The sequence below is a fragment of the Lepidochelys olivacea genome (assembly GCF_965140295.1).
Source record: "Lepidochelys olivacea isolate rLepOli2 genome assembly, chromosome: 14".
Taxonomy (NCBI): Eukaryota; Metazoa; Chordata; order Testudines; family Cheloniidae; genus Lepidochelys; species Lepidochelys olivacea.
Genome location: NC_140424.1, coordinates 20,306,037 through 20,332,270, shown reverse-complemented (window position 1 = coordinate 20,332,270; position 26,234 = coordinate 20,306,037). Strand labels below are relative to the sequence as shown.

At 45.4% G+C, this 26,234-nt stretch overlaps 1 protein-coding gene across 1 annotated transcript in view; it reads right to left on the bottom strand.

Moving 5' to 3' along the window:
* TRIM16 (tripartite motif containing 16) overlaps window positions 1-26,003 on the bottom strand; it is a 195,218-nt gene extending 169,215 nt beyond the window's left edge. Inside the window, exons 1-2 of the transcript XR_014714020.1 lie at window positions 25,897-26,003; window positions 21,345-21,417 (exon numbers count right to left, since the gene is read on the bottom strand). The gene's annotated coding sequence lies outside the window, so the exon portion shown is untranslated. The remainder of the gene's footprint in view (window positions 1-21,344; window positions 21,418-25,896) is intronic.
* Between the last annotated feature and the right edge of the window lie 231 nt (window positions 26,004-26,234).

Genomic DNA, 26,234 nt, shown 5'->3' with positions numbered 1-26,234 from the left:
TGTCCTGTACTGTGATCTCTGATTCACGTAGGTGACAAGTGTCACAAGACCAGGACATGGGTGATAAATGCCTAGTGGTTGGAGCAAGGAATCAGGGTCAGAGCCAAGAGTCACAGCCAGAGCCAGAGTCAGAGCTGGGGTCAGAGGCTAGGTCCATGGTCAAAGGGAGAGTCAGCGGCCAAGTGCCAGAAGCAATGGTCACAGCCAGGGTCAAAAGTAGGGTTGCCAACTTTCCGATTGCAGAAAACTGAACACCCCTGCCCCGCCTCCTGCCCCACCCCTTCCCAAGGCCCTGCCCCTGCCACGGCCCTTCTCTGAGGCTTCGCCCCCGCTCACTCCATCCCCCCTCCCTTTGTTGCTCACTATCCCCCACCCTCGCTCATTTTCACCGGGCTGGGCAGGGGGTTGGGGTGCAGAAGGGGGTGAGAGCTCCAGGGTGTGGCCAGAAATTAGGGGGTCGGAGTGTGGGAGGGGGCTCTTGGCTGGGGTAGGGGGATAGGGAGTGGGAGGGGATACGGGCTCTGGTTTGGGGATGCGGGCGCTGGGCTGGGGCCAGAAATGAGGGATTCAGGGTGTGCGGGGGACTCTGGGCTGGGGCAGGAATGTGGTGGGGGGGTGAGGCCTCTGGCTTGGGATGCGAGCTCTGCTGTGGGGCTAGGGCTGAGGGGTTCAGAGTGCGGGAGGGGTGCAAGCTCTGAGAGAGAGTTTGGGTGTGGGAGGGGGCTCAGGTCTGGGACAGGGGATTGGGAGTGGGAGGGGGCATGGGGTGCAGGCTCTGGGAGGGCGTTTGGGTGCAGGAGGAGACTCAGGGCTGGGGCAGCTGGGTGGGTGCAGGAGGGGGTGAGATGTGTGGGCTCTGGGAGGGAGCAAGGGTATGAGAGGGGGTTCCAATCTTGGGCAGGGGGTTGAGGTGCAGAAGGGGGTTTGGGGTATGGGCTCTGGGCAACGCTCACCTTAGATGGCTCCTGGAAGTGGCCGGCATGTCCCACTTCTAGGCACCTGCCTTAGCCCTGCTGCGGCGCCAACTGGACTTTTAACGACCCGGTCAGCTGTGCCTACCGGAGCCTCCAGGGTCCTTTTTCGACCGGAAAACCAGACGCCTGGCAACCCTAGTCAGGAGTCAGAGGCCAGGATCAGAGCTGGAATCAGAAGCCAGGAGGCAGCATCGAGGGTCAGATCGGAATCAGACACCAGATGCCAGAACCAAAACTCACATCTGAAGTCAGAAGTCAGGAATCAGAGCCCAGGGTCAGAACCAGCTAAGTTGGCGGGGAGAGGTAGATACACTGGAGAGCAGGGATAGGGTCCAGCATGACCTAGACAAATTGGAGGATTGGGCCATAAGAAATTTGAGGTTCAACAAGGAAAAGTGCAGAGTCCTGCACTTAGGACGGAAGAATCTCATGCACTGCTACAGGCTGGGGACCGACTGGCTAAGCGGCAGTTCTGCAGAAAAGGACCTGGGGATTACAGTGCACGAGAAGCTGGATATGAGTCAACAGTGTGCTCTTGCTGCTAAGAAAGCTAACAGCATATTGGGCTGCATTAGTAGAAGCATTGCCACCAGATCAAGGGAAGTGATTATTCCCCTCTATTCGGCACTGGTAAGGCCACATCTGGAGTACTGCATCTAGTTTTGGGGTCCCCACTACAGAAAGGATGTGGACAAATTGGAGAGAGTCCAGCGGAGGGCAATGAAAATGATTGGGGACCTGGGGCACATGACTTACGAGGAGAGGCTGAGGGAACTGGGTTTATTTAGTCTGCAGAAGAAAAAGTGAGGGGGGATTTGATAGCAGCCTTCAATTACCTGAAGGGGGATTCCAAAGAGGATGGAGCTCAGCTGTTCTCAGTGGTGGCAGATGACAGAACAAGGAGCAGTGGTCTCAAGTTGCAGTGGGGGAGGTCTAGGTTAGATATTAGGAAAAACTATTTCACTATGAGGGTGGTGAAGCACTGGAATGGGTTACCTCGGGAGGTGGTGGAATCTCCATCCTTAGAGGTTTTGAAGGCTTGACTTGACAAAGCCCTGGCTGGGATGATTTAGTTGGGGTTGGTCCTGCTGTGAGCAGGGGGTTGGACTAGATGACCTCCTGAGGTCTCTTCCAACCCTAATTTTCTATGATTCTATGAGTAAGGCAAGGCAGGAGCGGGGCTGGGACAAAGTGGGAAAGGCAAGGACTAAGCAGGTGCAGGAGCTGTCACGGTTGAAGGTAAATGCTTTGGGCTGATTCCTGAACTGCTGCTGGGTTTAAGAGCTGATCTGCTGACTCTTCCAACCAATCAGATGTGTAGCCAATCTGGCAGCCTGCTACAGGCCAGCCACGCTCATTAAGAAAAGGAGGACTTGTGGCACCTTAGAGACTAACCAATGTATTTGAGCATGAGCTTTCGTGAGCTACAGCTCACTTCATCGGATGCATACTGTGGAAACTGCAGAAGACATTATATACACAGAGACCAGGAAACAATACCTCCTCCCACCCCACTCTCCTGCTGGTAATAGCTCATCTAAAGTGATCATCAAGGTGGGCCATTTCCAGCACGTATTTGTGCTGGAAATGGCCCACCTTGATTATCATGCACATTGCAGAGAGAGTGGTCACTTTGGATGAGCTATTACCAGCAGGAGAGTGAGTGTGTGTGTGGTTTTTGGAGGGGCGTGGGGGGGGTGAGAAAACCTGGATTTGTGCTGGAAATGGCCCACCTTGATTATCATACACATTGTGAAGAGAGTGGTCACTTTGGATGGGCTATTACCAGCAGGAGAGTGAGTTTGTGGGGGGGGGGGGGCGGAGGGTGAGAAAACCTGGATTTGTGCTGGAAATGGCCCCACTTGATGATCACTTTAGATAACTAACCTGAGAAAATAAGTGAAAGTCACATGACATCCACACTTGTCTACTAAAAGTCACATGATCTGCAACTAGCCTTGTACAGCATGATTGTGGGGGACAGTCTAGTCATGGCTAGACAAGGCAAATGCATAGCAATCCACTGCCTAAAAAGCCCCACACCTCCTACTCAGAAGACATTCATCAAAGGAGGGAACACATTTATTGTTCACCATCCGCAATCAGACACCAAAGTAGCCAAAATGTTGGAAGCTTCTGTTTTTTGTTTTTAATGTTGATCATTCATTTCGTGCTTGCAAAATGTACCAGATGGAGAAGTGAAGTCTTTAGGGTTAACCCAAAACAGCACACTATGGGCAACAACCGTGCAAACCTCCCCCATCCAACCACGTCCATATGTCTCACTCCTGACTTGGAGGGACCAACTGTAGGAGTGAGAAGGGAACTAATTTTCTTCACTGAGATGGCAATAAAGGATGCCAACTGCAACGGGGATATCCGTCCACTACAAATCATTTCACACAGGCCACTGAACAGCTGCTCAGATGGTGATTTCTGGTGGCTACCAGTCAGGGTTGGATTCAAGCCAGAAGGCTAATGGTGAAAGGTGATGTAATCTGTTAGCAAGTCCTGGAGTCATCTAGTCCTCTACAATGAGCCTACCCTGAGGAAACTGTTTTGTAATGGAAACTCCCCTCCCCACCCTTTTCCTGGATGTGGAGGATGTGCCCAAAAATGTTCTTTGGCTGAGACAAGCTTAGCTGTACAGTTCCTATCGGCTTGATCAGACAGGCTTGTACAGTTCACTTGGTAGAGCTGCTGACCATGAGAGCCTAGTTTCAGCATGAGCCTTGTCCATTCACTGGCCAGCCAACACTGCTGATGGGTTAAATCTGCTCTAAGCATCTGGTGACCAATTGGCTGCGGTAGCAGGAGGGAAAAAGAAGGATGAGACACATGAATCTGGTGGCCCACGCATATATCAATGGGAAGGAATGAGAGAGACAGGACCAGAGAGGTCTGCTTGCCCTGAACACAGTGTTTGTCCCTGTTTCCTGAAAGAAGACATCTGCCTTCTGAATGCCCTGAATGTGAGAATCCCTCCATTAATATCACTATGTAAAGGATCCAGCCAGAACAGTGTAGGTTTGCACTGTAAGGACTTGATCCAAAGCCCATTGATGTCAGTGGGAGTTTTCTCAATGACATATTTGCTAAGCATCTGGCAGGCTACATATCTTAGGTACTCCCTCCATTACTGTAGCACCTCAAAATCTGTAATGTGTGTATCCTCATGACACCATGTGAGGTAGGGAAATGTTATTAGCCCCATTTTACAGAGGGGGAACTGAGGTAAAAAACAAGTCAGTGACTTCCCCAAGAAGATTGCGCAGGCAGCGTTTGGTAGAGCCTGGAATCGAACGCAGAAGGAATCCTCCTCCCTGGCTGCAGAGCCCCATGGTCCTAGGCCATGACAACTCATGGGGCTCCTGCTCCCTTGTTCTGCAGGGAATAGGCCTGAAGGATCTCTGCCCCCACTCTCATTGCCCCCAACCCTGCAGAGGCGGCCTCCACCAGTACAAGAGTGTGCACAGCAACCCGGATCCTGCCAACCCCCAGACCCCAGAGTGAAGCCACATCAGTTTTGCACTGTCTGGGGCCCTCCACATGAACTCAGAGGAGGGAGCCAGATGGGACCCTTTGCGCTACGTAGACAATAATGAAGGAGTTCTGGGTGCCATCCATTCAGAGCATCTGAAGATAATAATGTCAGCTCACGAAACAAAGCACAGACAAACCCTGAATGTATTGACACCCGAGACAGAGAGAAAGAGCCAAGGGGTTGGGAGAATCCTCAGCCATGTCTAGGAGAGGTGAGGCACTGCTATCTAATCAGATATGTCAGCTCATGCAAATGGAAAACAGATGAAAAACAGCTGAATTTCAACAACTATTCTCCCATTTAAAAATCAAAAACTCCTTGGGAAGATTCACTAATGAGCTGTTATCTGAATTTACTGCCATCATCTGACTCACAGTGGTGTCTTTTCTCCTCCTGAAATTTATGACCTGGTGTCTCATCATGCCATGACATCACCCAGTGCAATGGATTTTATAAAGACACACACAGGTCTCCCTGAAAGGACATGCAGCCTGCACCCCAGCACTGGTCCCTAGACTTCTGCATTTCTGAGAAATGGGTTGGCACATCTGTGACAGATACAACCAGAGAGAGCCATCCACCTCCCAAGTTTGTACTGCATTTAAGACAGCTTGAGAGGGATTTTTATACACCACCAATTAAAAACAGTATTCACCCTTGTGTCCTCATGCCCCACCCTGACTCTGCACTTTTCCTCCAAGGCAGCTAGACAGTTTTGGGCTCATAAGGATGATTTATGTTGTTTCTTTTGGCAGTGAAATATATTAAATCCTTCAGATACAGGGCGGGACTCAGAACTGCCTTCTCCATCACTTGATCCAAGCTCCAAATCAAAAAGCCAGTGGCTGCAGCATGGAGTATCTAACATATTCCTCAGTTAAGCTAGTAGGATGGGCCTTAAATGAGACAGGTCAGTGGTCTCAATGGCCACTGAACTGGCCAGAAGCTTGACTGCAGCTCAGTAAAGTTTTCTGTGACTTCCTGTATCTGGTATAGGGACACTGATAAAAAAACAGTTGGAACTCTTATGTTTTTATGGAAATATCCTGATCACTTTGGGTCCTTTTGGTTTGTCTGCCTGGAGGTATTCTGCCTAGGCGTCATTTGGTATAAACCTAAAACTGTCTTCGGAAGGGCAAGTTCCACCTGAGTGGAAGGCTCAGCTTGATAGACCAGCAAATGAATGGACATGGGGACCGGACTTCCCTCCCAGGTGGTGGTGGAACCAGTGGAGACACTGTCAAAAGAGGCCAAATTCAGACGCACGAGGTCTGTCTTTATGTGAGGAATTCCTCCCCCACCCCCAAAGTTCTAACTGGTTTTAAAACTGGTTCAGCTAAAATGGTCTGAAAACTGATTGGAGTCATACCATAGACCACGCTTGGGTGTCCCAAACTATTTTTGCTGAGCTGTAACTGAAACTGTTGCAGTACAAATAGTTCAAGCCTGCTCAAGCCTGGTCTACACTAAGTCTCCAACTGCTTTTAAAATTGGTTTAACCGAACCAGTTGTTACACCAGTTACGTTTGGGGGAGAGGGGGGAAATCTCCCCACTGTAGATATGTCTGAAAAGACATGAAGGCAGGCAGCCTCACTGTTTTTGGAGAAAAGGAAGAGAAAAGGTTATTTTTTTGTCTTTACAATGACATTTACAAGGAAGTTCTTGGTACAGATGGCCGGAGGGGATCAGAATAGGCAAGGGATTAGCTCAGATACTTCTTCCAACCATAGACACAGGATTTCAGAGGAGTAAACTAACACAAATAACAATGTTTAACACTGTTCACGGGCAGATCACAAAGTCTCTTTACCCACATTTTACAGATGGGAAAACTGCGGAAAAGAAAGCTTAAGTGACTTGCCCAATTTCATACAACTAGTCAGTGACAGACATGGGATTAAAACACGTATTTCCTGAGTGCCAGTCAAGTGCCCTAACCATTAGGTCACACTGCTCCCCTGCAATCACACCTAGAGGTCTTCAGTATGGATTACAATTCATTTAAAGGAAAACAAGCTTTTTAAAATATAAAAGAGTCAATTTGACATTAGATGTAAAAAAAAACCCTGGAATACAATAATAGAATATGGGTTTAAATCTAGCTTTCATACAGTACTTGGGGATGCCCTGAGTATCAAAGTATCAGGGCAGATGATGCTAACTGTTCTGTAGATAAATAAAAGATTAAATTCTCTAGGACCCTCAGTCTGACTTTGATCACTTAGTAATGGCACATGCCCAGCTTTGCATAAAAGCTCTCAATAAAAATAGTTAAAAAAGAAATGTTGACCAGGCCACTGGGTTTATGCCTTTATTTTTTGAAAAGTACCACATGGGATCTTTAACTTCTATTGGATATCCATCATCAGTTTAACATCCCATTCTGAACTACCTCACCACCATCACCACTACTGGAACTTCACTGATCTATCAGCATTGGGCTTGAGTGTAAATTCTGGTGTTTGATTTGAATCCCTCAGCCTTCTGGCCTAAATTTAAGAATTCTACCAAGCCATTATCTCTGAGGGTTGCTGAACAAAATGAGCCAAATTCATCCTGCTGTAATACCCCCAAAGTCAATGGAGAGGTGAATCTGACTTCAGCAGTCTGGCAGAAATGTTTGTCATATGGAATTCCTACATAAATATATGTAAGGCATCTGGAAGAATTTCAAGACCACAAAAAAGTCTTGTTCTCCAAGGTCTTCAGAATGCAGAGCATAAGAAAATTCTCTTTTAATTGAAGATCTGCATGTCAGTTTCAGAATTCCCCACTCAGTTGATGAGATATAAAATGTGTCCTGGCAGAGGCCAGGCAACAAAGAATTCAAGAAGCCAGAGAGTGAAGGTTATCTATGAACAAGCAGAGCAAGAGCAGGGATTCTTAACCATTTCCATATTATGACTGTCATGCTGTCTGGAGTGGCTCACAACTGTAAGTGCCAACCTCAGGGCACACTGTCCTGAAGCAGGGCAGAGACCCCAAACTGCCTATATGTTCTATAATTAGATTTCACAAACCCAGTAACAAATGTGAACTCCTAAAGCATTACAATAGTCTCGCCATGCAGTCACAGACACTCCCCTTGTGCATTCCTGTCTATCTTGCCACCCAGGCAAGCTGGACTTAGTGACAGCATATGACAAAGATATTATAAGTGGGATTAATACACGCAGCAATTTACAAGCATTTCATAAAGTCAAACACATTATTATAAGATCAATACCCAGCTTAACCATTCTGACACACAGGTGAAACAAACTGTTTTCCAGCAGTGAATTTGTCAGTGCCTGGCAGAGTCCTGAAGCCTTGGTAACAGCTGGCACCTGGTCTGCCAGCATAATAATGACCCCCCCCCCACCCACCCTTTTCATAAAAGGACCACCTCAGGACCCCTTCCCTCCTAGACAGGATCTAGCTGGGACATTCCTCCGTTTAATAATATGGGGAGCACAGTGTGGTCACAACCCTCTGACACCTGTTCATGATCACCATGTTGACAACACCAGGCATCTCCGTCCCTGTGGAGAGCAGATGGACATTCTCAGAAACACATAAACCTTGGCCAATGGCTTAAACTGAGTTACAGGAATGTTGATGAATCCTGAGCTGCACCTTCCGGCAAAACTGGTGTTGCTGCCATCTGCTCTGTTCTGTTGGTTGGATTTCTTGAACTGAGGATCAAGACAGACATGCGCTCGAGTGCTGGTGATTGTTTCTGCAGTGTATGTGACTTTGCCTCAGTGCAAGGATCTCTCTGTCCTGTCATATTTGCTGGAGAGTTTTGCAAACACCTCACAGGCCATCCTAATGCAGTCATTGCTGTACAGAAAATCCACTTTGCCTGACATCCTTCCCTTGCACAGTCCTGTCCCCATGGTGTCTTGGCAAATAATTTTCAGCCCATGTGCCAATTTGCAACCCCAGGTTTTAATAAACATCATTACATTTCAGCAGAAGACCCCATCTATTTGAGTGAATTCTTAACTAGTGTTAGACCAATAGTGTGACCTAATATACTGGCATCATTTCACAAAAGCCTCATTTTCTCTTAACATTTGGTGCCCAGTCAAATTCAATGGCAAGCATCATAGTACGTATGCACTTTGGCTTGCTCCTGAAAATGTAAATCTCATCAATGCAAAAAAATGTAAATGTGCATTTCTCCACAGCGTCTCCCGCTGCCAAGCAGATAACAAGTTTATGTAGGTTCAGAAAAAATTCCCATTTGAATAATTATTGTTTTCTTATAAATTAGCTCCACAGAACTGCACCACATGCAGTAAAACAATCTTACATTACATGGGCTTAAGCGGCAGAACTGGTATAATAAATCCTATGTTGAGTCACCAAATTCCTTGCATTCTTTGACTTCCCATTCTGTGTCAAATGTCAGATTTCTTGTTGGGGTAACACAAGCTACAGCAAGAAGAAAAGGAGGACTTGTGGCACCTTAGAGACTAACAAATTTATTTGAGCATAAGCTTTCATGAGCTTTATCAGATGCATGAAGTGAGCTGTAGCTCACGAAAGCTTATGCTCAAATAAATTTGTTAGTCTCTAAGGTGCCACAAGTACTCCTTTTCTTTTTGCGAATACAGACTAACAAGGCTGCTACTCTGAAACAAGCTACAGCCAGACCCAGGGGGTTGTGTGGGTTTTAATTGTAAAAGCAACATTCTCGCAGAGAATGACAAGTTCATAACCCTAATCCATGTCTTACTTGTCCTCTGGATGGACTGAAGTAGCTGGAAAGTCTTGTCATCTCTACATGGTCTGGTTTTGTGTTTAAGCTCCCAGAGATCTAGCTGAGGGGGTCTTAAAGACATGTAGTACCCAGCACACTGGGTCCCTGATCCTGGTTGGGACCTCTGTGTGTTACTGGAATCCAAATAAAAATAATAATAATAATATGTTTGAACTTACTGACCAGGTTGAGAACATTCAGAAACTTGGGGGCTGATTCACCCAATCAGAATGGTAGCATTTTACCGCCACTTTGCATTCACTTTGTACTGGTCTTGAACAAAGGTGAACTTAGTCCATAAAACTGGGTTAATGAATTCCATGTTTTATTTATTTACTTATTGTGACAGTCTGCACCATTATGTTCACCCTTTTTACAAGACTATGATAAATTGTGTATGCCTTGTGAGAGATCATTTAAAACTCACAATCTGCTGAACATTATTGTCCTGGTAAAATATGTGTGGCAACATTGTATGTAAAGTTATAAGGCTCTACTGTATAACATTGCTGTAACATGTTCCAGAGTTAGAAAAGCAGGTCCAAACCAGTTCTTCAGAGACAAAAGACATACTGACACCCACCCCAGGTACCAGCATAATCAAATGGACTATTAGGGACTATCACCTAGTTAAGCAGCCATTCTTTGGGGAAAGGTTGTGAGAGAGAATTTTACATATGGACAATTGAACAACTGGGGATTTCCGTATAAACAGACTGGCTCTTGCCTGAACCCCAGCTGGAGATAATCCTCAAAGAGAGGAGAAGGGTATAAGAGTGAGAAAAAGAGGCTCCCAAATCACCTCTCTCCTCTAATCTCTCCTCACAGCAGCTACAACGCTTGAAAGAAAAAGGAAACATCATTTAACTGGAGGTCCTGGCTGAAGCAATCCTGACAGACTGATGTAAGCTTATGGTGAGAAAACCCTTTTTGCTTTTAAATTCACTTAATTTGTTAAGTTAGGTATTATCTTGTGTTTTATCTTTCTATTTTCTTTGTAACCAGTTCTGACTTTTATGCCTCATTAATTGCAGTCCCTTAAAATCTATATTTTCTAGTTAATAAACTTGTTTTATTATTGTATCTAAACCAGTAGGTGTTTGGATTGAAATGTTTTGGAACCACCACTTGAGATGACAGTGTTTGTGCATATCATTTTTCTTTGATGAAATGACAGACTTTCTATGAACTTGTATTGTTCAAAAGGAGAGAGCTGGGCAGTATAAAGCGCACATTTCTGGGGATAAATCTGGGACTGGAAGTTGGCTGGTGTCACTCTGCAGTGTAATTCAGGAGTGGCTTGCTAGAAGTATTCCTATAATTCAGCTGGGAGTGATTTTGCATGCTAGAGGCTGTGTGAGCAGGACCAGGAGTGGTTGCTCTCAAAGCAAAGCAGTGTAAAAGGCATCCCAGACAGAAGAACTGAAGGGGCACAGCTGTTCAGCAGTCCAGATTGTACCCTAGGTAATGTCACACTTATTTATGTATTTTTACTTAGATTGTAAGTTCTTTGGGGTAGGGACCATCTTTTTGTTCTGTGTTTGTACAGCACCTACCACAATGGGGCCCTGGTCCATGAACTACTGTAGTACAATACAAATAACAACTTTATTATTATTGTTGTTGTTACCACACTTCTAGATCCTCTGGATTTCTATGCTATCCTAGTCCTTCTTTCCTCTGTTAAACTGCTTTGGGTACATTGAAGCCATTCAGACCATGCGGCTTCTGACCTGTGGCTCCCTTGATACCTTTTCAGTCCTCACCCCCATATGAGGCTCACAATGGGTGAAATTCACCACAGTGTAGAGAGCCAAGGCAAGGCCTAGGGTCAGGGCCATCCCTAGCTATTCTGGGGCCCTACGGGAAGAGGCGGGGCAGGGGCTGGAGCAGCACGCAGCTGTGCAGGGCACAGGAAAAAACATTTACTGTTGCCCTATGCAGCTGCGTACTTTGCGTATGGGTAAGGACGGCCCTGCATAGGGTGGCCACTGACACATTCCCAGAATACCAGACATTCTGGTACTTCCAGGAAGGGCATGGGCCCACCCTACCGGAGTGACCCAACCCCCACCAGCATGACCTTGCACACATCATGCATGTGATGTCACACCATACAGAGGATGCCATTTTGAAGAGCAACTCTGCCCCCTGCCAGTGTGACTTCGCACCCCAGCAAGGATGGAGTGGTGCACTCTTCAAAAGAGTGCCCCTATATCTGGTTTTGTCTCAGTACCGGATGGGGGACAAAACACCCAAGAAGAGGACTGTCTGGTTTATAATCAGATGAATGGCAAGGCCTATTCCAACTTAAGTTCCAGTTAAACCCTATTTTGAGGACATAAGTAGGATATAAGTGGTGCTTAGGACTGTGCTAACCCCTCTGCGCCTGATATAATTATTTATTATTTATTCCTGGCAGTGCCCATAGGGTGCTAGGGGCTTTTCTTGCGATCCAAAGATCTCTACAGAGCCGATCTGTATGGAGCATTCCACAGTCTCAGTCTTCTAAAGATGGAGCATGGCAGTTCAAGAATCAACATGGAAGCCTGAAGGCACAAACATTTCATGATGCTTTACAACAAGCTTGAGTTTTTGGAGAGGAGCTTCCACTGTCAGAAATTGAGATGGCACAGAACTGAATTATGCTCCTATAACCGCCACTTGGAGTTTGCCAACTCATGAAACCTCTGAACTGAGCCTCTAACAATAATGGCTACCAGAGCCCCCTGAAAACATTTCCTAGCAGGTTTGGAGTCAGACGTGAGGACAGAATGGAGTAGAAACTCCTGCTGAAGCCAGTAGGGAGGATTCTGCATGGTGTAAAGTGGACTGCCGGTTTGCTAGGCCAACGATGAGCTGGTGCTGCTCAGCCCCTCAGTGGGAGGGGACAGCCTGACTCGGAGGCAAAGAGACTCATTTTAGTTTCAGTTTTGAGCTTTGAGTTTGGCTTGGGATCTGAGCACAGCTCAAGGAGAAGCTAATTAAATCCCCCTCTCCACAAAGGGAGTCTTTGCACTGCTGTGGGATCTAGTGAATGGGTCAGGCAGTTCCAGCCCTGCAGAGACCAGAGATCTGACCCAGCATTGGCTACTGAGAGCCAGCCAAGACCTGCACAAGACTCCAGGCCAGGGAGCCAGGAGAGGACCCTGCCCCACCCAGAGAAGTGACACTGTAAGATGACCCTTTTTGTTTGTTTGTTTGTTTGTTTGTGCAAGAAAGTCAGCATCCACAGCTCTGCACTACTTATCTCTGGACTCATCCTTGGGGTACCATCTGCCTGGGAAGGTGCCAGGGAGGGAGCTGGGGGTTGGAAAGAGTTGTGAGTGGTGCGAAGCAGAGAATTGGTTGATTTGTCAATGGTGCTAGTACCTCTTAGTTAATGCTAACCCTTTCCTTCCCCAAATCCTATTCTACTCCCAATAAGTACTGCCCTTGTCATTTCTGAGTGTGTAATTTCTTGCCTGGGGTTTCTACTGATGTACTTTATTGTTTCTTGTGTACAGGGCTATATACTCCTTGCCAGCAGCAGTAGCATTATTCATTTTCCCAAGTGACAGCACCCCCGTATGTCTTGGGCACAGTGAGGAGTCACCTTGGGTGGAGGCACCAGGCATCCCCCAAAAGAACGCAGACCCCAACCCTGCAGAAAGGGCAGAACCCACTGCAAGTAGAAGCCTCAGGGTGTAGGGTTGAGCCACACCTCAGAGGAGGGGTTAAAATTCCATGAGCTATGTCACGCCTGTAAACAAAAAGCCAAATGGCTCTTAATCAGAGAGTCTGCCTTGGTTCACTTCTGCTTCTGGTTAACTTTGTTCTAGGCCTAAAAATTGCACATCATACACACACACACACACACACACATCAGCCAATCACAGGCCAGGATTTTTCATGTGTTAGATGATAGAGATAGTTCAGCCAATCACAGCACTGTTAAGTTGAGTCATACTGCGAAGCTGGGACTCTGTTACTATAAGACAGAAAACTACACTTGTAATATACTGCAATTGCGTGGCTTCTGCAGGCATGAAGATACGTCAGTTTTCTTTTTACTTTCGTCATCCCCAGTCTAATAACTTTCTTCTCCCACCCATCCCTAAAGCAAAACCTCCCAGTTCGTGGTTAGACTACGATTCTTTAACACCAGACTCTGAACTTAGATCACATTCTTTTTTATTAAACTGTAATAGAGGTAGATCAGGTAGAGCTGATCAGAAATTTTCAGGCAGAATTTTTTTCTGTCAGAAACTGCCAGTTCATCAAAATCAGAATGTTTCACAGGACTGTGTCAATTTTGACAAAATTCTAGTGGAAACAAGGCAGGTTTTCTGCCAGCTTGCCTCCCTGGCTCCTTGACAGCCCAGCTCTCAAGTGCCATGAGCTGCCTGGCTCCCCACCTGGCAGGCTACTGAGGCCCTGGGAAGCTCAGGGAGCCTCAGAAATTTTTCTGTGTGAAAATTGTGAATTCCCATGTCACAGGAATGTTGGAGGGTTTTTTCTATTTCAGAATGATGTTTTTTTAATTTCACGATTTCCTGTGGAATGGGAATTCCAGTCTCCAACCAGCTCTGGAGGTATTTAGAATTGAACCCTAAGATGCCTGATTCCTGATCCATCCACCAAAGAGACTGAGCACTCTCTCCCCTGACTGGTATCCAGCATATGGGGCCCTCGTAAGACACCTTGTAATTTAACTTTAAAGGCCTTAGAATCACATAGAGTGCAACAGAATGAGCTCAGAAGAGCAAGTATGACACAAAGGCCCCTTGGCAAAAGGTCCCCTGTTCTTTGCAAACATCTCTCATCTCAGACCTGACAAACTCACTATATCAAATACATTGCTTACAAGACATTTGTCCATAAAGAGCAACGTGTAAGGTCTCTACCTAAAGCTTGCAACTTGTCGCTGTTCATAATCCTGGCATGACATGTATACAAGTGATACTTAAGGAATAATGTAACTATATTGAAGATTATGACCCTGGAGTCACCAGGGAGTAATACTACTTGATGACGGTCTATTCATTCAGGAGGGCTTTGCCATGCTTCCCCACCCAACGCTCCAATCAGTACCAAGGTAATACCAGCTCAATTGTCTATCATTGCCCCATCACAGAACACTTCATAGAAAACCATCAAAGACAACTGGGAACAACCAAAACACCTTGGAGGTAAAAAGGAACAGTGTAACAGACCAGGGATTGCCCTGCCTGGGAATAGACAAAAGACTGATTCAGTGTATGAGAGGGCAGAGAAAGATCCTCTGCATCCATTCACTGAGAAGACGTCTTGTGAGCAGGGTGTTTTGCAAGAAAGATTGGATCCATCCTGTTTCCTGGGAAGCCAGCCAGATCTGCAACACATTGAACTTGGGGGGTGGGGAGGAGAACCTACTTTAGTGGATAGGAAAGGTGACTATCAGTAAATGTAGGCCCTAGTTCACGTTTTATGATTTTGTTTTGCACTGTAATAATCTGTTTCCATCACTCTCTCTTGTTTTTAGTGAAACCTCTGTTCTTTCTTAAATAAGCCTTCTTTTGTGTCATTAGACTCATAGGCTCATAGACTATCAGAGTTGGAAGGGACCTCAGTGTGGTGTGTTATACAGGAGCAGTGGTTTAAGGTAAACCTGCTAAACCAGGATACACTGCACCAGTGGGGGCAGAGGATCTGGGATTTCTGTAATTACCAGGGCCAGGGGCTGGATATCATAGGGGAATGATTCGAGTGGATCAGGTACTGTGGAGAACCTTTTGTTAACCTGCAAGGCACACAGGGCTGGTACCGCCTGGAGGAGAGTGGCTGAAAGACTGCTGGTGTTTGGGAGCTAACCCTCAGATACCACAAGCAAGACTCCCTCATGCTGGAGGCAGAGGGTAACAAGGTGACTCACAGTTCTGGGAGCTCAGAGAACCATCACAGTAAGTCACACATGCCTACCCCTGAAAGAATGCAAACTGGAAAAGAAAAGTACCTTACTTAAAACTGACGCTTGTTGTTGATTGTATGAGTGTGCTCGCATGCGTCTGTATGTGTATGCATGTGTGTGTGTGTGTGTACACAGAGATGAGCCAGAGCCAGAATAATCAGATCCAGATTCCCAACCCTTTCAAGGCTTGGGACAATCACTAATCTAATATTCCAGTCTACCATTTCAGAAGGGAACGTGACACACAAAGCCGCAGTGGAAGACATGCAAATTCCACACTTGCAATCAAAGTAAAAATACCCACAGTGCTCTGGCAAAACAGCCTGTTCCATTTCAGGTTCAAGTTCTTAACTCCAAATAAAGCCCAGGGGTGCCTCTGTCTTCTCTGCAGGCTGGAGAAGGGCCGTTTGCACCTGTGAACGTTTTCGTTTTCATCTTAATTACATGGCCCAACGCCTGCAGTTTTCCAATGCTGACAGAAAGTGGTTTATGATGAAAGCAAGTGGAGCAGTTACAACAGGATCCAACTCATTCCTCCTGTGACCTCGCTGTGGCTTGAACCTACTGTGTTGTTCCAACTGGTCTGTATTTTAGCAGCTTTGGCACAGGCTCAGGAAGGAAAAAACCTGGTATCTTCCAGGCAGGAGACATTTTTAAAAACCCGCAGAGGTGTGGCCATTGTTAGTCACTTTTTCTTTCATTGTTCCTTTTCAAGGACAGGAAGATAATATGAAGACAGTGCACCAGATAGCCTTAAGCACCAGAGGCTCCTGGACTGGAGAGGATCTGTTCCCTTTCTTTTTTTGAGTCCCACTGTTCCACTGCCTATTTTGCAAAAGCAGCCAATACTGAACTTATTCTGTACATTATTCTGATTCTGACAAGCCAAGGAAACCACAAATAAAGCACATGGATTTCGAGTCTAAGGACTCTTCCCAACCATGACCAACAGAAAACATCTGTGGAGAGAAGGAACTGTTCATTTACTATCTGAAATGTCAGTGAAACCCAGGAGGAAAGGAACTGAATACAGCAATTCCATAGACCTTGCATAGCCCCTGTTGCAATAATTGAATGTAGCTAATTTGGCCTGATTCATTGCAGCCTTTTCATTCTAACGGAATAGAAATGTAATGAAAGCAAGGGGAAAAACATCACCCCACATGATCATGTTCTTCAGGGGGAGAAAAAACCCAGCACCATTTGAGGAAGAATCCAGCCTAAAGAGCAGGAATTAGAAAAGCTCCATCATTACAGGCAAATACAACACACTCATGTTTCATCTGGAGAATGAATCATAAAAACAGGGCTGTCAAACGATTAAAAAGATTAATTGCAATTAATCACGTGATTAAAAAAATTAAACTCGATTAATCACACTGTTAAATAATAATATAGTACCATTTATTTAAAATTTTTTTGATGTTTTCTACATTTTCAAATATATTGATTTCAATTACAACACAGAATACAAAGTGTACAGTGCTCAGTTTATATGTATTTTTGATTACAAATATTTACACTGTAAAAACAAAAGAAATCGTATTTTTCAGTTCACCTAATACAAGTACTGTAGTGCAATCTCTTCATCATGAAAGTTAAACTTACAAATGTAGAATTATGTACAAAAATAACTGCGTTCATAAACAAAATAATGTAAAACTTTAGAGCCTAAAAGTCCACTCAGTCCTACTTCTTGTTCAGCCAATCAGAAAAACAAGTTTATTGACATTTACGGGAGATATGCTTCTTATTTACAAAGTCACCTGAAAGTCAGAATAGGCACTTGCATGGCACTTTTGTACCCAGCATTGCAAGGTATTTACATGCCAGATATGCTAAACATTCATATGCTCCTTCATGCTTTGGCCAACATTTCAGAGGACATGCTTCCATGCTGATGACACGCGTTAAAAAAAAAAATGTGTTAAATAATTTGTGACTGAACTCCTTGGGGGAGAATTATATGTCTCCTGCTCTGTTTTACCCGCATTCTGCCATATATTTTCATGTTATAGCATGTTGTTGGCTCTAAAGTTTTACATTGTTTTGTTTTTGAGTGCAATTATGTAACAAAAAAATCTACATTTGTAAGTTGCACTTTCATGATAAAGAGATCACACAACAGTACTTGTATGTGGTGAATTGAAAAATACTATTTCTTTTGTTTATCATTTTTACAGTGCAAATATTTGTAATCAAAAACAATAATATAAAGTGAGCACTGTGCACTTTGTATTCTATGTTGCAATAGAAATCTTTATATTTGAAATGTAAAAAAAAAATCCAAAAATATTTAACAAATTTCAATTGGTATTCTATTGTTTAACAGTGCAATTAAAACTGGGATTAATCACAATTAATTTTTGTAATCATGATTACTTTTTTTGAGTTAATCGCGTGAGTTAACTGTGAATAATCGACAGCCCTACATAAAAGATTCCCATAAAGTTCTGATTTAATAACAGTAAAACCCGGTGCTGTCAAGGAGTCCTTCTGCCCCTTTACCTGTAGAAGAAACCTCCAGTTTTTACAGAGTGGAACAGCGATAATGACTTGATATAAACAGTATGCTTCCCAGTTAAACTTCCCAGTGAAACAGCGCATCCTGTTATCGAGCCTGGGAACCCCCAGAAGACACAGTACAGAAGACACACCAGGTGGAAAGGTTCTGAGCCACCTTGCACCTTCCAGTTCTGGGCTGTCATGCGGGCCTAGAGTGGCCACTGACAGGAGCCCTACTCAGTACCTGTGGCAGAGGAATTCTCCCCCACCCTCTGCCTCTCCAGTTATGAATGTTAACCAGCTGTTTGTGTAGCCTCCTCTCTCCATTCCCTCCCTGCTTCTTTTCTTCCTCCAACAATTATTAAAGTATTTAAAAATCAAACAGAAAGCCCAGCTGTGCCTGGTAGCCCCCCATGAATCGTGAGCTGGGTGAAGGAGAGCTTCCTCAGGGACCAGGCAAAGGAGTCTTTTTTTTTTTTTTTTTTAGTTCATGCAGGAAGATTGAGGATTTCAAAAAAATAAAAAAAAAACCTTCTGTGTCCAAGGCTCATATTTTTCAGCAGCTGCAATTGTTTCTGATTCATAATAAATCAGGTTGTCCTGGACGGCCAAGCTACACAGCATTATTATTGTCTCAATACGTTTGTTGAAAGAAAAATAACACTGTGGCTTTGTGGGAGTGGACAGGATCTGCTCTTCCAACAGGTTTGTTGATATTAGCCCATGGTCTTGTCAGCTTCCATGTATATTCTGGACTCTAAAAGCTTTTCTGCATTCCCATCACTACGATACAGGGAGTCACCAAACCCAAATATTACTCTGTGCAGCTCAGACCTTGAAGGGTCTTTCTTTATTTTCCTCCCCCTCTCTGTTTTCCATTAACTCTTCTGCAGCATTTGTGTACACTGAGTTTACAGAGTTAAGTAGCTGAACTCAGGTCCAGGGTGAGCTATCTCACATCCATCTAAATAACAGCAAGTGTTTGCAATATGCACAATTTACTCTAAGAGAGATTTTCCATGGGTACAGGAGGCACAGATCTCTCTGGCTCAGGGGCAGTGCTGGGCCGCTCCTGAGGGCTGTACAGATCCTGTTTTGTGAATAAGCAGATGACTTTGTTACAGATTGGCCTGAAAATTTAAAGGTTGCTACCTCTCTATGGGGTAATATATGGTAGTCCTGCTTGTACATACATATCATTTATTTCTGCTGGAGCTGCTGCTCCTTCAGCTCACACCTAGGGGCAGCCTCCCCCTTTACAGCTGATCAACCTGAGTTCTCCCTGCAGGGATGTAGTGAGCTGACACCAATGGTGTCCATTTATCTTGATGCTGCGTTTACATCCTTAGTTACACAAGGGAATGAGTCAGGGGGGTTGTTTTTTAACACTCCCTCTGGATTCCAGGAGCTTTCTCTAGTGTTTCCAGGAGGCATGGCTGAGCCATGACATTTCAAGGGAAACTGTCTCTTATGTAAGGAAAAGAAGTATGTACAAAGAAGCACCACTGAGAGTAGAGAGTGGGTGAGATCTTTCTGCCGTGTGCATGAGTGCTGCTAGTCTGGGGCAGTATCGCGCACCAGTCGCTATCAGTTTCTATGTGCAAAGCTAGACATGTGTAGACATGTACTATTGTGTACATATATATCAACCCCATATAGGGCGGTCATGAGGCCCAAACTGACAAGGGTTTTACTTTCCTTGTTCCCAGGCTTCCATGGAAATATCTCTCTACTCAGCGAATAATGTTGTGTCAGTTTGAATTCTTTGTCGGCCCTGTCAGCCTCAAATCACACATTCTGCAGATTTTGCAATATTTTAAGAGATGGATACCTCAGCTTGTCCTGCTTTGCTAAATGCAACGCCCTCACCTCTCAAAAGACTGTAGCTGCGTGGAAGGTGAGGCAAGTGAAGGCTTAATTTTGAAAACTCATCTCATGACTGTTTTGTTCTTTGAAGTGCAATATAAAGAGCAGCTTTTCTCCTTAGTTTACTTCTACTACTTCTGCAGTAACTTCCCCAAAATGGGCTAATTACACAAGCATTGCTTAACATCAGCTTCCCTTCCCTGCTCATAATATGTCTTTATGTTAAGATTCAGCAGCTAGAGCCAACATCAGCCCCGATGAGAGGAGGGGGAAAACTCAGCTGACCTCTGTAGAAATGCACTCTCTAAGTAGGTACCTTTTCTAATCTGCTCTGTAGTGTCCCAACTCTCCCTTTCACTAGGTTTTCGATTTAACAAACAAAACAACAAAATAAAATAAAGATCAAGCTTTCTCCAAAAGTTTAGATACTCCCAGGGTTCCTCTGTCAGGCCTGCTCAGCCCACACCCTAGATCCTCTCCCGGGAGAAAAACGCCCACCTCCCTTATATCCAGGTGGGGAAATAAGACATCTGCCTTGGTGCATCAACAGAACCCACTTAACTTTTTCCCAGTAGGATCAACACCTTCTCACAGAGTATGTATTTCAGGCAAACACAGCAGCCGCATACACATCCACTTACATTGGGGTTGAGTTTGGCTCTCTATGTGTTTGAATAGCTCAGTGGTGTCAGGTTCCTTCACTGTTCTCCTTACTGTTATTCTTTTCTGCCTTTCCAGCTCTCCCACCCAATACTCCAATATCTGTCATCTATCACCCAACATGTACAGGAGGAGAGTCTACAAGACACACCTATTTGCAGAGTCAAAACATGGCACAGTACCAACAATGGTTCAAGATGCCCTTCATGGTGAAAGGGAGTCACAGAGTGAAGCATCCACCTGGGGTGGGGGGTGAGGGAACAGTTTCAGGAAAGGTGCGCATGGACTGGACTTCGACAGGACAATTCTCATTAGATAGGCTGATGGCTTGTTCTTTTGCTGGGATTTTTTAACTTAAGACTCAGCAACATTAGAACTGAACTGCATATCGACTGATTCAGGATGAGTCCTGAGGGAAAAAATGCCACGGAAAACCAATAATACTTCATAGTCAAAAGGAAAAATATTCCCTCATCTAGGCAGAGCTGCCCCAAGATCCTTGCTATAGGGGACTTTGCACTTTCCATGTGATCTTGGAAATCACACCTATATTCATCCCTGTGCTAGGGCAAGTGCACAGGTGCCTAATGCTGGTTCTATGGCTTGTTTGTGCCAGAATTATGTCTCCCTGTGTGGACTGCAGAACAGACAACGCACACACAGAATACAGCACTGGCTTTCTGTTGTCTGTCCGATAGCCTCCGTGCAAAGCTTTGACAAGTTTCTAGGAAAATCGTTAGCTTAGACCATAATTAAAAAATAAGTTTGTTTGCATCTAATCTGAGTATTTGTCATCTGTTTCAAACCACAATATACCAGTAATTAACATCTGCTAAAGGAAAGGACAGGACAAGAATAATATGGGCTGTCAGTGGGGGCTGCTATAGGGATGCAAGTTCGTGGCAAAGATCCCAATGACATCAGTGGGACCAGGATTTGGCCTTTTGAGCAAAGGAAGGGCAGGAATGGACTGAGGGGCACTGGCAGAGGAGTGATTACACAGTGCCCATGTGCAGAGTGCCAGAGCTGCCGGACTCTGACTCGAGTGAGCTCTAAATCCATTCCCAAATGGAAAACACTTCTCAATCACTACTCCAGGGCGAGGAACTTGATCTTACCTTTTCTTTTCCTTTCCATGCAAATAGAGCCTGGGTACAAACCAGCTGGACTTTGATTTCATTCAATGCTTCCCTAATTAACCAGAGAAAGTGGTTGGTGAGTCTGTGACCATTCACCATGCCCCTCTCCTCCCCCTCCACACACAAACACACATCGATTATAGACCATTCTCAACAGAGATGACCACGCAGGGAAATGATGGGCACATGACCTACCCAACAACACTCCCCTTATTCCCAGCCTTGCTCTTTGGCTGTGTTTAGTGTGGAGGCGTGAGTCCTATTGTGACAGGGACCGTGGCTATTCTGAACTCTTTAGCAATCCCCAATGTCAGCAGGGACTCTCGCCACCCTTCCTCTTTGACCTCATATCTGCCTCCACTGTCACACACTTGTTCCAACCCCTCCACAATCCTGGCCTGCTCTCCTGTCTCTCCCCTTGGGTGGGGTCATTGCCACATCTGGCTGGAGATCTTCTGCCTGCTGTTCAATAAGCGAAAGAGAAAAGGAAGGTTTCATCTGAGGCAAAGTGGCCAAGTCACCCCTTTCCTCCGAGCTGCACAGTCCCTCTCCCTCTTTCGGTCTTGTACTAAAACCTTCCCTTTCTCTTAACTTATTATTATGCAACATGTTTATTGGGGCAGTGCCTAGGGACCAGTCGAGATCAGGGACCCTTTGTGCCAGGCATTGTACAGAAAGCCATAGACATTCCCTCCCACAAGCAGCTTACAATCTAAATAGACGAGGCAAAGGGTAAAAGAAAGCCTCCTCTTCCTCTCCCTTCATTGCAAAGCTGCCATTGCCATCAGAGGGACTGGGATTTGGCCTTTTGTGCAAAGGAGGCTCACAGGAGACAGGCTGGTCACTGCCTGCCCTGTTCATCATTACACGGAGGATGGGCTGCATCTGGTGCTGTAAGATGGCTCAGGAACACGCTTCCATTTTGCCTGTCAGCTATCTCCTGCCTCCACCGATTTTATACCACTGCATATTGAGGATGCTACAGCAAAATAAAATGTACTGTGCTACACATGTGGAAATATGAAACCTGTGCCTGTTTCCCATTGAATCCAAAAGAGCAGCACAGGCTAGGCCAGCTTGATTCCAATTATATTTGAGGCAATAAGCTCTACATGCTGGATGTTTGTGATTATTGCTTGTGCAGGATTCTGAACATTTTGCCAAATCTTCACTTACTGTTCCTTAAACCTCCAACTGCCAGACGCTGGGGAACAAACAAACGCTCCAGACGCTGAAGAACAGGGGATGGATCACTTGAAATTGCCCTGTTCTGTTCAGTCCCTTTGAAGCACCCGTCACTGGCAATTGTCAGAAGACAGGATACTGGGCTAGATGGACCATTGGTCTGACCCAGCATGGCCGTTCTTGTGTTCACTGTCACAAGGTGTGTCCACTCCTCTTCTCCCATCTCCTCCTCCAAGGGAAGATCATCTGTCTGACACTCTCCAGTCAACTGGGAATATTGCCTGGGATGCCCCACTGATTTATCTAAGGACTTTTGCTTGGTTCTGACATTGTCCTGGGCTCCAGGCTAAGAAATCCCTTCCTTCCTGAAGCAGATCATTTTGGGAGCCACTTTCTCTTACTTGAGATACAGCAGCTATGAGAGGTTTCTGAGAGGCTGCTCACCCTCCTCTCCCCGCCCCTTCCATCGCTCAGGCATCCAACACTTTCCAGACTCATGTTACAGATTGCACCAAGCCTGCGATTCATTGGTATAAAAGATAGATTGGTATTTGCAACGGAAAACAGAGCAGCCTATTAGTATCGCATTGTGAGGAGACCTGGGAAGTTTGATGTTGTCTGAGAGGAGCCCTGGCAGAAAGCCTCAACCAAAACCCCATGCTCAGATACCACAGGGAGAGTGGCCAGATAGATTGGCCAGGTAGACCAAGTGACTGACCCCTTGATCTGAACACCCCGAAACTTTGTGCAAGGAGTGTTTCTAAATCCAAACCAAGCTCCTAATCTCAAATGGCCCCTATTTTTATAACAGGAAGAACCAAAATCCGAGATCTTTGCAATGATCAGCACCCCTGAGCTTTATAATGTAGAACTGGATCTCAATGTTGTGGCTTGGATCCATCCCCAGTAAGAGACAAGGCCCAGGAGTGTGTTTATTCCTAGGCCAGTCATCTCACAACATGCTCTGTGACTCAGACTCAGGTATTCCTCCGACCCTGTAGTTTTGCTATAACACGTGCATGACTAGTTATACTGGAAATTCTCTAGTTGGGTCAGAGATGTATTGTAAATCAGAGGGAGAACCTAACGCACTGATTCACCCATTTGCTGGGGGAGGTTATTACATAGGCTGTCTTGCTGTAACACCTGGCCTGCCCCAGTAATTACGCCTGGGCAGACCGCGTGTGTTCCACAACCAGATTGTAACATCTGCATAAAAAAGCAGCCCTGAGACCTTCATTTTATTTCTCACCCGCTCCCTTGAGCCATGCAGGAGGCAGCCAGCCAGCCAGCCAGGGAAGTATCCTTGCCTCATCCCCACTGCAGCTCCGTGGCCTCTGAATCTGATGCTGATTGCAGGTTTTTCTTGTTTCTTTAGAAGGAGCTAGTAACCGGCAGAACGCCTGAGTCAGCGCTTGGCAACAGCAGGAAAAAACGTTTAGTCAGCTGGCACGGGAGTGCAGGCTGCTGTTCCTTTTCCTCGCTTTCTCCCCTTTGAGCACTTGCAGGCAGCCTCCTCCCTGACTCCACATGCCTGGTGTGGAGAAAGTAACTAAGGAAGTGTTATTTACTCCTCATAACACAAGAACTAGGGGTCACCAAATGAAATTAATAGGCAGCAGGTTTAAAACAAACAAAAGGATTTCTTCACACACAGTCAACTTGTGGAACTCCTTGCCAGAGGATGTTGTGAAGGCCAAGACTATAACAGGGTTCAAAAAAGAACTAGATAAATTCATGGAGGATAGATCCATCAATGGCTATTAGCCAGGATGGACAGGGATGGTGTTCCTAGCCTCTGTTTGCTGGGAATGGGCGACAGGGGATGGGTCACTTGATTACCTGTTCTGTTCATTCCCTCTGGGGCACCTGGCATTGGCCACTATTGGAAGACAGGATACTGGGAGTGGGCTAGATAATGTCTGACCCAGTATGGCCATTCTTATGTTCTTAACTGAGTGTGACCTTACTTATACACAGCAGATATATCCCCTTTAATATCTGCTGCAACATATTTTAATGGGGGAAGGAAGGGAATACCACAAAGAGCCTCCCACTAATTCAACCCATAGCAAACCTGCTGCTTGGTTACATTATTCAAAGAGAACATATCACTCAGTATGCTACACTGGCTTGCCATCCAGTACCTCATCCACAATGAGTGCATATCTCTGATCTTCAAGTTCAAGCACATCAATGGGCAGGGGCCTGCCTGTCATAGGAGCTGCCTCTCTATAACATCATGATAGTTTTCAGAGTAGCAGCCGTGTTAGTCTGTATTTGCAAAAAGAAAAGGAGGACTTGTGGCACCTTAGAGACTAACAAATTTATTTGAGCATAAGCTTTCGTGAGCTACAGCTCACTTCATCGGATGCATCCAATGAAGTGAGCTGTAGCTCACGAAAGCTTATGCTCAAATAAATTTGTTAGTCTCTAAGGTGCCACAAGTCCTCCTTTTCTTATCATGATGGTTGTGCTCTCCTCTACAGGTTTGCAAATCCCCACATATACCAAGACTGTTTGCCAGATTATTACATAGATAAAGGCCATGTATCTCTCCCACTGGAAAAAAAACAAAAACAGGAGAGATTTCTTTTAACCAATTGAAGAATAGGTGTGGTTCTTAAAATTACCCCATGATCAGCATCCCATGAGCATGGGTGGGGGGCCATGTTCCACACCCAATGTGGCTGAGAAGAGCTTTCTCTTTAAAAATCACTGATTGGTCTCAATAGAATTACTGAGACATTGTCAACATTACAAAACAAGCAAGCCTGGGGACAAATTCCACAGCCCTGCCAGTAAAATGCAGGAGAACACTCTGCCCAACCTGTACCTACCTCCACGTTTTGCTGCCTGACACACAGATCAGAAGGTGCTGGGTGTTTCGGCCTCAGCCTCACCCACACAAAACACTACCACGTTGGGCAGCACAGGGAAAAAAAGCTATGTAGGAGCCTGAGGAGCTATTTATGAGCAGCCTCATTTAATTTTCCACCATTCTGCAGCCCCTTTGACAAAGGTTTCTGAATGCCGCTCGGTGTTCGATCAAGGCAGATGGGTCCCTGGCAGACAGGTGGATGCGAAAAAGCAAAACTTTTTTCACAAGGCTGTTTCATTTTCATCACCATTCCATATCCAGCCAATTCTTGGGATTGGGGGGTTGTTGTCCCCCATAGGCACTCCACCTTGAGATCTTCCAGTGAAGCTGGGATTTAAAGACTTTTTCCTTGTAGAAAGGGTAAAGGAGGGTTTACAGAGCCACCTTTGCTCCAGCACCCCATCTATCATAGTACAGACCTCAGCCGCTACTCAGCACATTGTATCTGGTAAGATAAGGACTTACCTGGAAAAACACAATGGGCCAGATGCTCAGCTGGTGGACTGGCAATGGAGTTAACTTCCAGTTGCTGCCAACCTGTGCTGGCTTCTGACCAGTGAGCTAGAGATGAAAATTTCCACCACCTCTTACTACCTCACCCACCCCCACCCCCAGCTTGCAGTCACAGCTGTCAGCTTTTTCTATGTTTGTTTTGGCGCTCTGTTGTTACCATCTCCCCTCTTAGAAGCTCAAAAGTGCCTTTTCTGCTGATTTTGTCATTCTCTATTTGACAAACATTGTGGCTTTAGTTTGATTTCTACCTCAGCATCTGGAGCCAGCCGCTGCCTTTTGTTTACTACTTT